Source organism: Poecilia formosa, unplaced genomic scaffold (genome assembly GCF_000485575.1).
Source record: "Poecilia formosa unplaced genomic scaffold, Poecilia_formosa-5.1.2 Scaffold37, whole genome shotgun sequence".
NCBI lineage: Eukaryota > Metazoa > Chordata > Actinopteri > Cyprinodontiformes > Poeciliidae > Poecilia > Poecilia formosa.
The window spans coordinates 824,150-839,731 of record NW_006799976.1 but is presented as its reverse complement, the minus strand read 5'-3'; positions in this window follow the sequence as shown (position 1 = coordinate 839,731).

The window sequence follows — 15,582 nt, the reverse complement described above, 5'->3', positions numbered from 1 at the left end:
CTGTGGAACGTGGCGGGCTGTGGAGGTGGGTATTCCTGTGTCACCCCTGCCCTCCCTGGAAATAAAGTAATAATAATTCACTGCCAAGCTGAAGAGATACAGCCTGAAGGCTCAGACAAAACATGGAAACAATTCATGCTCATACCAACTTGAAACAGGCACAAACCAGCAGCCGCCTACACTGTCTTTACTGAGCCAGCCTTGTAACATTACTCTGCACCAACACATGCACACACACACACATATGCATGTGATTTCAATTTAAAAAGCACAAACACAACACCGTAATAAATATGCAAATAACCCAGGCTGTGTGTGTTTTACAGGAAACAAACAGCACCTATAAAGACAGCAGTTGGGGGCTTTTATAACATCCAGCGTCGAGGAGCATACGAAACGATGCTTAAGTTCAAACCCAGCACACACACACACACACACACACACACACACACACTTCCAAAAAGCACACAGTCCCAATGACCTATTCATTATGCCAGCTGTGTGCAGATGGATCAACAAATACAAATTGATCAATTGGATGGCACTGCATCCTCTCTCCCACCAAGCCTCAAGCACAAACACACACTATCCATGACTGCAACACTGGGATGGGAGTGGGGGTGTCTGTCATTGTCCTGTAAGGGGATATCTGAGATGATGTTGGCGACTTATCCGCACTCTTCATAATCCATTGTGTGTGTATATTTTTGTCCACGGTGGCGTGTGTATGTGTGTAACCGACCGGGCCTGGTGTTGTTGATAAGGGCTGAGGGCTTAGTCCTCACTCGCAGGGACACACTCGGAGCATTAATGAGCCCACAGCACAGAGGAGAGCCTCTGCCAAAAAGGTCTTTATCAGCCTCTAGGAGCCTGGGTTGCCTGTGTGTGCGACAGTCAGGCTGAAAGGGGCAGAGTCCCTCAGCCTTCATGTGTTTTAAAACACTGTGCTGTATTTTTCTGCTAAAAATATTGATTTTTAAACCTCTCCCCATGAAAAAAAAAACAAAAAAAAAACAGTACATTGCAGTGGTAGGGAATACAGTGCAGCCTGAAGGTGAGGGTGCAGGTTGAGATGCAACACACAGCAGTTCTGTCTGAGAGGGCACATCCATCACACAGACAGCTTAAACCCAGCATGTGTGCCCGTGTGTGATATAATAAGTTAGTTAGTTGGGTAAAAGGGTGTTTTTGTGAGAGCTACCTAAGCCAAGATACAAGCTGAGTGACTGACAGAGTATTATATTGGCTGGCAACATAAAGCTGCGGATAAACGTCAAAGAAAAAAAATGGAGACAAGGGAAGACTGACAATAAGTAGACACAGGGTGACATAGGTTGCCAGGAGGAAAACTCTGCAGCACATAATATTTCTATAGCCAACTGTTTTATTCACAGAGAGCATGGCAGCAAGTGCACACTTCAAAGCAAACACTAAATAAGCGGAAACCTCCTTGCAAGGTGATATTTATCTCCAGGTTTTTGATGACTAGGGTTTCTTATCCTTTCCTCTGACTTGTTCATAACTAGGAGGTTTCACTTTCAACTACAAAAAAAAAGGTTACAAAGTATAAGACGAAATGATCCTAGCACCACCTAATTAAAGAGATAGTTCCTTGCAAATGTTTTCAGATGTTTTCTCATTACAACCACAAAGTGAAATCATTTTATGGGATAAGCCGAAACAAAGTAGTGGAAAAAAATTTCATTAAAAATATATATTACAAATAAAAATGTGAAATGAGTGGCATGCATTTGTATTCATATTACACACACATTAAAATTACACTCAAGTGGCATTTTAGCCCATTGTGTAACCTTTGAAGGCGTTAGTAGCCTTCAGAGGTAGTGATTAGAGGAAACCACACATTTCAGACTTTGTGGAAGAATAAAATTGTTTTTATTCCACTTAATAGTGCGCCACATGCTGGTCAACTACAGTCTGGTGATAAAATGCACTGTAGTTATAATGTGACAAAATATGAAAAAGTCCAAGGGATATGAACACTTTTGCAAGCCAAACTATTAGTCTGCTTAGCACCAGAAAATGATACTCAAGTTAAATTAAGTAAATAAGCCAATAAAATTAAATATGCAGCCTTAGAGTCAGCTGTCTAAGGGGAGGCAGATGAAAGAGAGTGGGGAGAGAGAAACTTGAAACTGGCTTTCAAGCATTTCAGGTTTACATGTTTGCATGAAACATTTATGAGATTTAAGTGTTGCTGGTTCAACATAGCAGAAAAGAGTTTACTCAGCTGTGTGGTGACACTGGCACTTGGCAAGCAGAGGAAAGGGGGAATTAAGGCTGTCATAGTAATCGTATTTATGTAAAGATTAATAGTCATACAAATAATTGCGATTACTAATTTAATTGGCACTTTCTCCATTTCATTGACAGTACTATGGTTTGAAGGCCACTGGCTCTTAAATTAATAATTCACTTAATGATGATAAAAAAAACAGTAATTTATCTGGAATCAAATCAACTGTTTATGCTTTCCAAACAAAACCTCCACAGTTCAGATTGTCTCCAAAGCGACTGTAAGGCTGGAGGGAAGGATGATCGACGACGTACAAACATGTTCACAGTAATCTTAGAGAAACATTTTGATTGTGCTACTGGTTACACTGCCAGTCCTAAGGGAAACACGCTAGGAGGTATTTGTCATTTGATGAGGATTTGTTTCCCCCAAATATAAACAAAAGAAGAAATGGATGAGTAAAATCCATCTATCCATTTTGGATCAGTGGGTGATTATGCTTTTCTGCTGGTGAACTGCTGACAGATGGATGTATAAGAGCACACAAATAATACAATTATTTAAAAAATGTAAACAAAAAATGTTAAAAAAAACAGTGGTCATCTTTGATTTAGCAGGTTATTTAAACTGCATACGTACTTCTTCATTTGTTTATATGCCGACTTGAAACTAAGAATCAAATTACCAAAAATAGAATCACAAGACTTAAGTTTACAAAATACTAATAAACTTAAGCAATCATTTTCTGAATGATCCATCACCAGAATACTCCAAAAAACAGACTGTACAATGTACCATGTAGCACATAGAAAACAGAAAATAGCAACCATGTGAGGGATGAATAAAACAGAATGACAAGGTCCTCTGAAGGACACTGAATTAGATAACAGAACATGCTATGCTTAATTCTGCATACATGACACACAAACACATGGTCACATTGTACATCTGGTTCCTTCACCAGCGTGTTTGCTTTTCAGGCCTTGAAGTAATGGCAGTCATTACTGCTCCTGTGCATCGTCCGGCAGGTTATTACACTGGCAGTGCAGCTTATTACCCTGCCTCAGCGGCACTCAATTATTCTGCCTGGGTCCACGGGGACAGAACAGGCAGCTCAGTGTGCTACTTAAAATATTTCTAAGTAGGCCAAAGAGACTGACTAAAGTATGACATCCAGATGCATCACAGCATAGCAATATGCATCACAAGAGGTCCAAGAACAGGTAACATTTCCTAGGAGCTGCTTTGGTGGTTTAGTCTGGCTTTGTGAGTCTAAACAAAATCTCTGCGTGGCTCGTTTCTCTCTTTACAGTTGATGATAACCACCTTTCCTCATTCAAGCAAAAAAGGAAATGTCTCCATTAAAACGCCTGGTGTACCCTATAAAATAGACTTTATGCCACATATGCAAAGCAGAAAGGTCAACACAATCTTCCTTCCCAATAAGTTTATAAAATACTTTTACGATGTTGTGGAGAAATACAAAGACACAAAGCAGGAAAGCTGAGCGGACATGAAAGGAGGGGCAGATCTATTTTAGAGTGAGATTAAGCTGAGCTGTGTTGAAATAGAAGCCCTAACCGACCAAGCCATGATCTGGGGACTTATTAAAGACTCTTATTAAAAGTTAAGGAAGGCCCTAAGAACCTTAAAATAAGATTGGGAGGGGGGGAGTGAGTGAATCACACACACAGAGGGTGATGTGTGTGGCGGTGAAGGGATTCAGCTTAAGCTCTCCTTCCTGGGCTCTCTATTCTTTTTCTCTCTTCCAGCTCACTAAATGGCCGTATTTCTCCTCACTCAACTGCAGGGACTCGTTCTCCCTCTGTAATCAGGTCAGCTAAATAAAGTCCATGGTTTAGCCCGATTTTGACAGCAACAAGCCCTCACATAAATGTAGCAACTAGCAACAAGCAACCACACACACAAGTTATCAAGTGCAATTGCAGATCATAGATTTTCACAAATTCCTTTACACGCTTTGCTTGGCCAGTGTGCAGCAGAGTCACGGCAATATGCAGGCTTACTTAAGTTTGGTGCAATCCTGTCAAGCTGCAGCATATACCACAGAGAATAGGAGGAGTGCTGCGCCACCTGCTTATTGATCAGTTAAAGATAAGGCCAGATAGAGCAGAGTAACTACGCTTAAGGGAGATGTCTGTGTGTGGTTGCCTTTCTTCCTTCCACAGAACCACAGGGACGCGGTTCAAAGGTCTCAGCACGTGTGTGTGATGCAATTACACAGCCACACACCAAAATATTAACACCCCTTAAATGTTTTTCACCTTTACTCCACATTATAGCCAAAATTTGTATGTACTTTTTTGGGAGAGAGGCTAACATGAAGTAGCACATGATTGAGAAGTGTAAGGAAAACAATAAAAGGTTTCTAGTAAAAGTCCAGCTGCTCTGTGAAGGCCACGGGTTTGTTGGAGAATGATGGTGTCACTCTATGAGAGTGACTGACCAAAGGAAAGCCATGAGCAAATATGTGGTAATAGATGCTCCAATGAGAAAGTCAAATGAGAACACTGAAGCTACAAATTGCCCTGAACACGAAATCCTCCACAGTGATGGCAGCATCATGCTGAGGGGACATGAAAGCGGCTCAGATTTAAAGGGAATCCTGGTAGAAAACTAATTGGCTGAAAGTGATTTGGGATTAGGGTGGAGGTTCACCTTCCAGCTGGATGATGAGCCTAAAGATGCAACCAGCGCTACGATGGAAACGTCTAGAGAAAACACTGTGTTTTAACAACCCAGTCAAAGTCCAGACCTGTTTCTAACTGAAAACCTACTACAAGACATGAATGGTGTTCAAAGATGCTCCCTTTGCAATCTGACTGAACTCAAGATTTATAGGAAATAATTATTTTTTTAAACCAATTTCTATATTTACCAGTTTGGTCAAGATTCAGCCCTAAATATTTGCAGCTGTAATTCATGTAAAATGTGTTTGTGCAAACTTAAGGGCTGAGGACAAATGCAGACCACGCTTCATTTTTTAAAAGTTATTATTTGTAATGAAACTGAAAATCATGTCCTTTTCCCTCCACTTCATTATAATGCCAAACTTTGTGTTGATTGGGCCACCACATAAAATCCTAAAAATATGGTGAAGTTCAAAGGGTGTGAATACTTTGGAAAGGCGCTGTACACAAACATCCTCCAACACCATTTTTACTTACTATTTCTCTAAATACAGCCCCTCATCAGTGCTTTGTCCTTCAAAGCAGAGCAGGCAGGAGGCATAATGGAAACCATGGCAACGTGACAGCAAATAGACAGCAGTGCTTGAGTGAGGACTGATGAGTTAGATGGGGTTTTCTGAAAGGACGTGTGAAGGGGAACTGAACTGAGATAATATGTGGGAGAAAATACGATTCTCAACACAAGCTCCTGACATCCTCTCCCTTATATGCTTGTCTGAATGCTAGCACGTCGAGACACGAGCGTCGAAGCGGCAACCAGAACTTCATTTTCTTGGCATATCTGCAGGACTTTGAGGAATAATGTGAGTCGGTGTTTAGGTCTAATAAGGGCTCTGTGGGGTTTTCCTCATAATTTCTGAGTCTTAGCTATCAAAGTTACTCATTAAAACATATACAGGCCAGAGGATTGGAATCACACCAGAAAAAAAAAAAAGTATTGAGTTATTCCCAGTCACTAAGAATTTGGCACAAAGTCTATTTTATGAGTCTTAGCTCACAGCATGCAGTGGCTTATGGTTTCCTGAGATGCTATGCTGGTTTTCTCCAGGAGTTACCTGGAATTAAAATGTCAAATTTAAAATAAACTACACAAGAACAAACACTCAAGGATTAATGTGAATTTATTCTAATTTATTCCAGCCCTAATCCCTCATTATAGCTCTCATAAGTAGCTGTAAGCAGGCAGATGCACATACACCCACAAAGGCATTAAAGCCTCTAGTTATCTTGCAAGTTCCACCCCGACAAGTCAGGTTTTACTTCACTGTTCTGACTTTGGGAAAAGGTGTTGGTTTAATAAAGCACAAACGGACTCAAGAGGATTTTTTTAAATCATGTAAACAAGGTTGACGTCAACATGTGCTACATATGTTTCAGTTTCCACTGTGATTTACTGGAATCAGGGCAGCATGTTTAGCAGCACATTTGTACTACGACAATTTAACCGGATGTGTCGAAAGGTATGTTTTTATTTTAAAGAAACATTCAGTGGCATGCTAATAGATCACTAGTAAAAAAATGTGTCTAATTATACATCCTTATGACAGACTGTTATAATGCAATTAGCTTCTTTAGCCCTTCAGACCAACACAAAAGAGACACAATTAAAACTGTCAGGTGACCTTATTACCCTGTGATAACTCAGAAATAATCCAAATAGCTTGGATGTATTCTTTATTTCTTTCCTTCTTACGGAAAGTCTGTGTTACGTTTGTGGTGCATTTCTATCCTAAAGATATAAAACTTCAGATATCTCACAACGAGATATTATTCATGGATAAACCTTACGAAAGCCTTATACTATAGTAGAATGACGGCCACCGTAAGAAAGGCTTACCTAATCAGTACATTATTGCGAGAGAACGCAAAACCTTTTGCCAGGAAACGCAAAAGTTTTGGAAGGTAACGCAAAAGAAAAATAACATTTCCCATTGTCCCCCATGGTGCTCCGTACAACTGAAGGCCATGAAACCACTAGTCTGCATCACACTTGTTTTGGGTTTAATCACAGCATGATTTCAATCATCTGACCAAACCAAGTTCATGTTGTGTCTTTACTGCAACATGGTATATTTAAAAGAAGGATTCAACTCGAAGGTAACATGAACGTAACTTCTTTACTGAACTTCACTTTAGTCTCAACGTTACACATATCAATACCCTGGCGGATAACCTCTAGGTAATTCAGTAGCTAGGGGAGTGGTTCCGCTGAAGTAAATAGAGCCGCTTTATATACTACAGTTCAGAGAAGCATGATTATTCTTCCACGTTTGGTGGTCAAAAAATATCATAAACCACTAAGAGCTACACATAATCTCGTTGTAATTTAACAATCTGTTATTTTGGACATACCTGGTTGCATGTTTTTTGTTTTTACAGAAATGAATTGGCTCAAGAACAAACGTAAATATAATCATGTAACTAAAAGAAAACATCATAATCACAAGTCAATAATAGAAACAAACCTTGCATGTTAATGTTGAAAGCTCGTTCACTGGCTGCCATCTTATTTGCTTCTTTCTGTGCACCTACTACCTTTGTGAATCTTTCAGCCATTACGACACATACCTGACGCCATTTTTATTATTGACCCCACCCTCAACGTCGTCTCATTCCAAGCTCCCACCAAAAAGTTGGCAACTGAGCATTTAATCATGGTGACCCTTTTAACAGGAAAAACAATGTTGTCTGTGTAAACAAATCTCCCCCAAAGTTTTGTTTTGTAAAGCAGGACTTACAGCTTGTGCTCTTTTTGGCGTGACGTCATCCAAACCCAAAACTGGAGGGAAAGTTGTTGGGACTCACTGCTGCTCCCCTGCATGTGTTCAAATTAAAAACATACATTTTTCAAAGCATTAATAAATTAAACAACTCCCTTCACTATTTCGCAATGACATTATTAGCCTAGCTTAAATAAAAAACAAGGTCACAGCAGCTCCACTGTAGCGTTTTCTTTAAACATACCTTATTCATTTATCAACTGCGTTACACTGGTTCTATAAAGAAAGGTCTCTTACATTGAAATGTCTTAATTAGTGTAATTTAACGCAGCTGTGCAAGACACACAAAACTGTAAACCTCTGATAGGGTTTTGTTTTTGTTTTTTTAAAGAGAGAGAATACAATAAAACAACAGAAAACAATTATTTTTTCATTTCAAACAACACAAAAAAGAAAAATAGTCCATTATTATTTTATGTATGCAAGTTTTTTGTTGTCGCGTTGTTTGAGAGTGGTAATGCTTTTATTGTGTTCTATGAGTATGTTATATATTTTTAAAATGCATTATTATATTTTACATGATTAAATTTTTCTGTTTTATTTGTACTATTTTATTTTCTGTCCTTTTGTTGCCAGATTGTATTTGTTTATACTTTATTGTTTTGCGTTACTGAAAAATAAAAACACCATATATTTATTTGAAGACAGATATTCTAAGATATTAATAAGCTGCTTGGTCCGACCCCTTTACGGGAAGAGGGTCTTTCACTAAACATAAAGCTCCATGACTAAACATGGTAAAGTAACAGTCGTGGAGCATTCATGAGCCAGTGAAGCAAGCCGTAACTGAGCATGTAAGAGCTGGCCGTACAGCGTGCTGATGAATGAAATCAGAAGATAACAGCATCTGTGTTGAATATGTGCTGCCAAAACCATCAAAACACACCTGCTGTGCTTACTAGCTGTACTTTATTTTAGGTGTACATGCACAACGGGGTCCGTCACAGTTTGCTGAATTTGGCTGACGTTGACTGACAGTGTTTTGGTCTGAGTTTTGCTCTGCCATGTTATTCGTGAGGATTTACGGGGATCACAGAGAAGCAGAGAGGAAAAGCACAATGCACTGCTGCCCTGGCAGACTTAGAATTGGAGATTGGTGCTGCTGCTTTGTGTTTATTTTTTTCTTCTTCTTCTTTTCTTCTTCAGCGATGACAGAGTGTAAGCCCGAGCAAAACAAGCATGTCTCATTGTCATTAAATTAAGGACTGAAAAAATGACATACTATTGTAAGGGTGTAGTGATGTAAAAAGCATTTGGGCCTTAAATTAGATTATACAGTAAAAACAAAATTGCTCATCAAACAGATTTTGCTAGCAGACAACAATAACTTGAGTAAATACAGAAGCAGTTTTCAAATGCCGATTTCTTAAAGACAAAGAAAAAAGCAGCTTGGCTTTAGGTAATTGTTAAATTGTGAATTTACCGACTGTACAATTTTTTTGGACTCATTTTCACTAGCCCTATAAATAGGCCCTATAAATTCCTGATCAGCAAAATAAAGAGCCTGTTCAACAGCAGGAAGTAGAAAAAAATCATGTCAAAAAACAGCACGCTAAGCCCCAACCTAACAAAATTCACAAACAGACGAGAAGCAATGTCACTGACATCCAACAAAGTTTGCAAAGTCATTTGCTTTGGAAACAGAAAGGGAAAAATGTATCCTCCGAAAGGTTTAGCAAACAAAACCAACAAACAATACATTTTGATGATCCCCAAGACTTTTGAGATATCTCAAAATTGACTGGCAACACAGAAGTGAAACTTAAAGAGTGCATGATCCGCTAAACTAACTCAGTATTTAGTTTAACTCCACCACCATGTTTACTGTGGGCAAACATGGTGGTGGTGATTATCCAGGTCATCAGTTTGCAACCCTGAACTTAAGCAGACTTGTGGTCATAAACCAGAATAATGAACCAAAGCACAGCAGCAAGTCCATACAAAAATTACTAAAGGAGGATTTAAGATCCAGAGTCCAAACGGAAATCTTGTTGAGATTTGGAGACTGACAATGCCTGAAAGTCCTCGAATGTGGCTGAATTAAAATAAGTTCGCAAATAAGAGGGGGTTCAAATTCCACCACAGCAATATTAAAACATATTGCTGTTGCAGACGCTCGGTACCAGTCACAGACGCCTAACTAGGTTAGGTTTAAGGGCCTTGATGGATTGGATGAAACTATTTGATGATTTGAAACATTTAAGAGCAGAAAGCAAAAACACAAAACTATAAGCAGTATAGTCAAAACTATAAGCAGTATAGTATATTTGGTCTTTATTATGCAGCTTCATGTTGTAAAATCTGATACAGATCCTGTGGAATGCCGTCTTAATGCTTTGAGTTTGATTTTTTTATTTTTTTTTTTTACCTAATATATTCACCTCATCACTAAAACCAGGAAGATCAATTACAGCAGATTCATCTCATCTCCACAGCCTCCAGTCCCCATCAGCGTCTGCAATCTTCCATTCCATCATCCTCTGGTTAAATTGGCCCCTCCCAGCGTTGAAAGACCAGGAAGAGGGCTGGTTATTTAAATCTAAATCAACACTGACGGGGAAGCAGATGTAGAACAGAGAGCGAGGGGTAAAGCTTGTACCTGACGTTGTTAGTATTAATGCGATTCCACTGCGAGCGTTGGGATCGATGCAGTCAGATGAAGGACTGTGTTAACATCCTAATCTCTAATAGCATCAGAGCAGCCAGACTATAAAAACTCCACCAGTTCAGTCATGAACACACACCCGACGCACAGATTAGAAGATAAGAAGGAAGGGGGTGAAGGGACGACAGGCCATCAGAGCAGGAGCCGAACTGCAGGGTGGAGGAGAAAATCTAGATAGACCTCAGATTTGTTCAGGTCTGGAAAAAAAAAAAAAAGAAAGACAGATCTATTTCCATGTAAAAGTGGCAGAAGTATTTTTCAAAGTGTGTCCAGCAACATGCTCACAATTGGTCATGGCAGCTCCACTTTGACTAATAAATGGTGAGTATTCAAATGAAATTACGAAACACTGGAAAATCAGTTATGCAATCATTAATGTGAAAAGATAAAAAAAAAAAAAGCTCTTAAACAAAGCCCAGCTGATTTTATGGAGTCATTGACTTTGCACCAATCTCTCCCCCTGGCCAAGCCTGTAGCAACAAGATGGGAGGATTGCTGTGTTTTAATAGATAGAACCAGACTCGGTGTTCTGCTGCAACAGCCTGAAAGCAGGGAGTACAGAAACCAGAGCAAGAAAAAGGAAAGGAAAGCTTTCCCATCATGTTTTCAAAGGGAAAGAAATATTGACAGTAGCAAAAGCTCCATCAGTCCCTTTGACAAAGAAAGAGATACGGCTAAACACAGAGGCTGTTGACCAGGACTCTGTAAGCAAAGCCTAACCCTAACCCTTCACTTAGGAGAGAAACACAGTTAAACGCAGAAGCACTAAGCCAGCATAGATTTCTATGGGGAAGAAAATTATCCATCAATCAATCAAGTTCATTTATATAGCACATTTCAGCAACAAGGCAGTTTTTAAGTGTTTTACATCATAAAAAAAAAAAAAGCATTTACAGTTAACAAATGAGAACACCGGCGACAAACATTACATTTTGACAGGTGAAAACATTGATACATATCAAATATGTTGGTCAACGTTTCATTTATTATGGTTCAAAAGCAACTCTAAGCAGGCCTAGATTTAAAGGAGCTCAGTGTTTCAGTTGTTTTGCAGTTTTCTGGGAGTTTGTTCCAGATTTGTTGTGCGTAGGAGTTGTACATAAGCACGCAGCCAGACACAAATACACTCCCTCTTATGGAAAGTAATAAGGTAAAAATAAATCAGAACAAAAGCTCAGTTGACAGCTACAACGCAGCTGACTGAACCTAAAAAAAAAAAAAAACAGACCCAGGTGTACCTTCTACGGAAAGAAAAAAAAAATAGAGAGAGAAAACACTTAAAATTAATAGTATCGCACAAAACGCAAGTAATACATAACTGAGGAGTAGCAGCGGTGCAGCCAGTGTTATCGCCGTAACACTCGCAGGCCGCTTCATTCAACATGCCATGCTTGGCAGTCTTCAAAGAATGGCTGTTGATTTCTTTTCAATTACTCGCACAGAGCTGGTCCAAGTACAGAGACCTGCTTTGTGGAAAGTGTTGAAGCTGCTTCGGACAAGCGTTTTTATGAAGTTGAAAAGCAGCTCTGTGCTGTCAACCTACTTAAATGAAAACTAGACAGCACCTGAAAGAATAAACCAGGCTGCCAGAGCCCCACGGTTTTGCCCTGATTGCTATAAATAGAATTTTTTTTTTTTTTTGGCTCCAACAGGAAAAGAATGGACATGATGAGACGATATTTATGATTATAATCCGTACAGTAGTGGCAGACGAATCTGGTCATAACCAATTTTCTCCTGCTGCCACTGAACACTGTAAACACAGATGGATTTGCAATCAGTCAAGAGGATAATTGTGACTGAAAACGCAAAATTTAGGTTTAGACATTTAACTACAGATAGATTTATTTTTGCTTTGCTTTGTTTTCCTGTTTTGCATCCAGCCAATTTGAAAAGCATTTTGCTGAGCAGAGAGAAGAGAGACAACAAGAATGAAATGTGGAGCAGCGTCTACCTTTTCTCAGGCTCCATTGCCTCAAAACAGTCCAAATTTAATTTGGACTCATTAGTAAGCCTCCTGAGTACTTCTGTCTCATATCGCAGACACAGCCTCAGAGAGTTGCGTGAGCGCGTTTGTGAGACAGCTTCTTTAATTACCCAGGTAATACAGCCAGATGCTCCATCACTCTGGCAATGGCAGTGATTAAAAGCAGTAAAATATTCATATCAATCAGACACCCACATGCCACATCTATAATTAATGCGCAAGCGGAAGGACGTGGCAACTTTTACCACAACCAGACGTTGCCTCTCCGTCACCATATTCCCTGCGCGGCGCAGTGCGACGTGGACGGGCAGCTGCGTGTGTGTCGGTGTGTGTTTCCACGAAATGGAGCCGAGAAGGAGCCACTTTAAGCAACTCTCAGCGGGGAGGTCAGAGGCCAGGCAGCTCGCACTCTGGGACGTCATTCAGCCACCTACACAGCAGATGGGCCGGGCTGCACTTTCACTGGCCTGACTCTCTGGGAGTGTTGTTGTTTGGAGAGGGCAGTGTGGGGGGGGAACAGCATCTCAAGTTTGCAGACTACCAGGCATCCTGCTTTCTCTGGTGGTGGGTGTGCTGCCTTCTCCTGCGCCGTCTTCGGCGTTTCTTCGCTCGTCTGTACCTGAAAATACCCGCAAGCCCTTTTGTTTAGGGTCTCAGAAGCTTGTCTGGTGTCTCCAGTGGGCGGGAGGAAACACAAACAAAACAAACTGAGACTTGAGGTGAATTTATAGACATAAAACAGAAATAAGATTTTCACTTTTTTTTTTTTTTGCTTAAGGCGGTGTGTGTTTGCAGAGACACTTCAGAGACAAGGACTTTTGCATACAGCCTTCATATAGTGGCATGTTAAAAAAATCAAAGATCTTGATATAAATGGAGACATTATGATGCTCACTATACTTGAAATAAAACATTTCTTTTCTCCTGTCAGAGCCCAAGGTTTCATTTCAACTACTTTTCTATTTCTACGCTCTGCCGTTGTCTCTTGGTTTTCCTTGATTAAGTCTTCTGTGAGCTACAATTACTCACTCTGCTCTGTGTGTGTGTGTGTATTGTATCATGCTCATTACAATTACCTCTGGGTGTAAGTGTGTCATCTGTTGCCTGCTCATGTTCCAATTTCTCCAAGAGTGGCGAGGGAAACGCCCGCCTCCCTGTGCAACGCAACAATGTGACCAGGAGAGAGGAAGGAAATCTGTATTAAGAGCTGTGATTCCTGCTTTCCTCTCAGTTTTATTTAACAGCAGCACGTATCCAGCAGGCGCATATACTCCACAGCTGTTTTAGTACACTGAGTGCTTTGCAAAACTATTTATACCCCACAGAATTTTTTTTTTCAGCCAAAAAACAAACAAACAAAAAAAAAGCAAATAGAATGCCAACTCTGCAAACCATAGTAAGACAGAATCAGAGAAGCAGCCAAGAGGCCGATGGCAACTCTGGAAGAGCTGAGAGAGCCACAGTACAGGTGGGAGAATCTATCTGCGCAGCAGCTATTAGCCGTGTACTCCCCCAATCTGGGCTTAATGGAAGACTGGCAGGAAAAAACGTCAGTAGAGGTTTCATTTGCAGTTTGCCAGAAGCCATGAAGGGGACATGAAAAACTGAAATTGAACTTTTTTGATGTCCTTGAAAGATAATAAAAATTAACACCGAACAGTATAAACATACAATCTCAATTGTGAAACATAGTGGTGGCAGGGTTATGCTGATGGGATAATTCTCTTCAGCAGGGGAAATAATCAGTTGTTTTTTTTAGTCACAGTTGCCATTCAATGTAGGAGAGGATAGGCAGAGGTACGAAGGTAATTGCAGGAAAATGCAAAAAGAAAACCTGTTACTGGTTGCTAAAGACTTGAGAGTGGAGTTTAGGGTTTGCCTTCTTGCTGGATGACTCAACATAAACCGTCAATCAGAGCTACTATGCAACAGTTCATGTGTTATAATGGCCTAGTAAAAAGTTTAGATATAAAATCTAAAAACAACGTTGGAGGTGAGCAATTTTGCAAAGAATTGGGATAAAAATGTGGAGGTCTACATGTTGCAACCCAGCAGCTGGACTTGCAGCAAAAAGCGGCTCTAGAAATGATTGACTCGAGGACGATGAATACAAACCCATGACAAAACATGTCAGGTTTCTGTTTCTAAAAACTCTTTACCAAAAGAACACACCACTTCAAGTTTATCACATCAACTCCAAATAAGATACTGTTACGTTTGAATAAAACTAAGATATGGTTACAAAATGTGGGAAAAGTCCAATACGTATGAATACAAGGCAGTGTAGACATGACAAAATTGGTCTTGTATTCAAGAAGATGGAGCTTGTAACAGTTGGCAGACGTCACAAAGGAGCAGTACTGAGGATGACTCTTGGGAGTTTTGACAGCTTTCATCACGCTATGATTGGCTTGTGGTATTATTTTATGAGATTTCATAACTTTACATCTTTCTAGTGAGCTGTGAGGGGCCAGCAAGGAAGCAGTCTACGAATCCAAGAGCGTGACATTATCTGTAAATAATGATGACATACAGGACCTCGAGCTAACTCTTTAAATAGGATCCCCAAGATTCACTCTGTTTAAAACTGTGTTGCTCTTTGTAGGTGGCCGTTGATTATAGACACAGAAAAAATATATTTTATTCCTTTTATTATTATTACTATTTCTTGCTGCAATTTAATCCATGTCAGCCTATGGATCTGGCAGAGGAAAAAAAACTGGCAAGATAAACTTGATTCAAGTACAATTTTAATTTAATAAAAGTGTTTACAGGACACATTTCTCCTGAATTGCTGAAATAAAACAGTTTCTTTCTTTTTCCATTTAATTCAATGCACTTCCTGAATCTAACAGACTTAGATTCCTATGCAGAACTTTTCCGCTAAAGTCAAACAAATGGTATAGCGCTTTACCTCGTCCAGAGGACCACAAAGTATTACACATTACGTTCAGTGATTCCCACACACATTCGCACGCTGATGGTGGCAAGCTACAGGATTGTAGCCACGGCTGCCCGGTGGCTGAAGCTACGCACCAAGGCAGGTGAAGTGTCCTGACCGGACAACTGAGCCGGACACCCACCGGTTAAAGCACAAACTACTACCGCCGCCGCCGTCGCCAGCTACAGGGAAAACTCTCTCTTTTGGCGGCTGGATCTGAATCTAAAACGCATAACGTAAA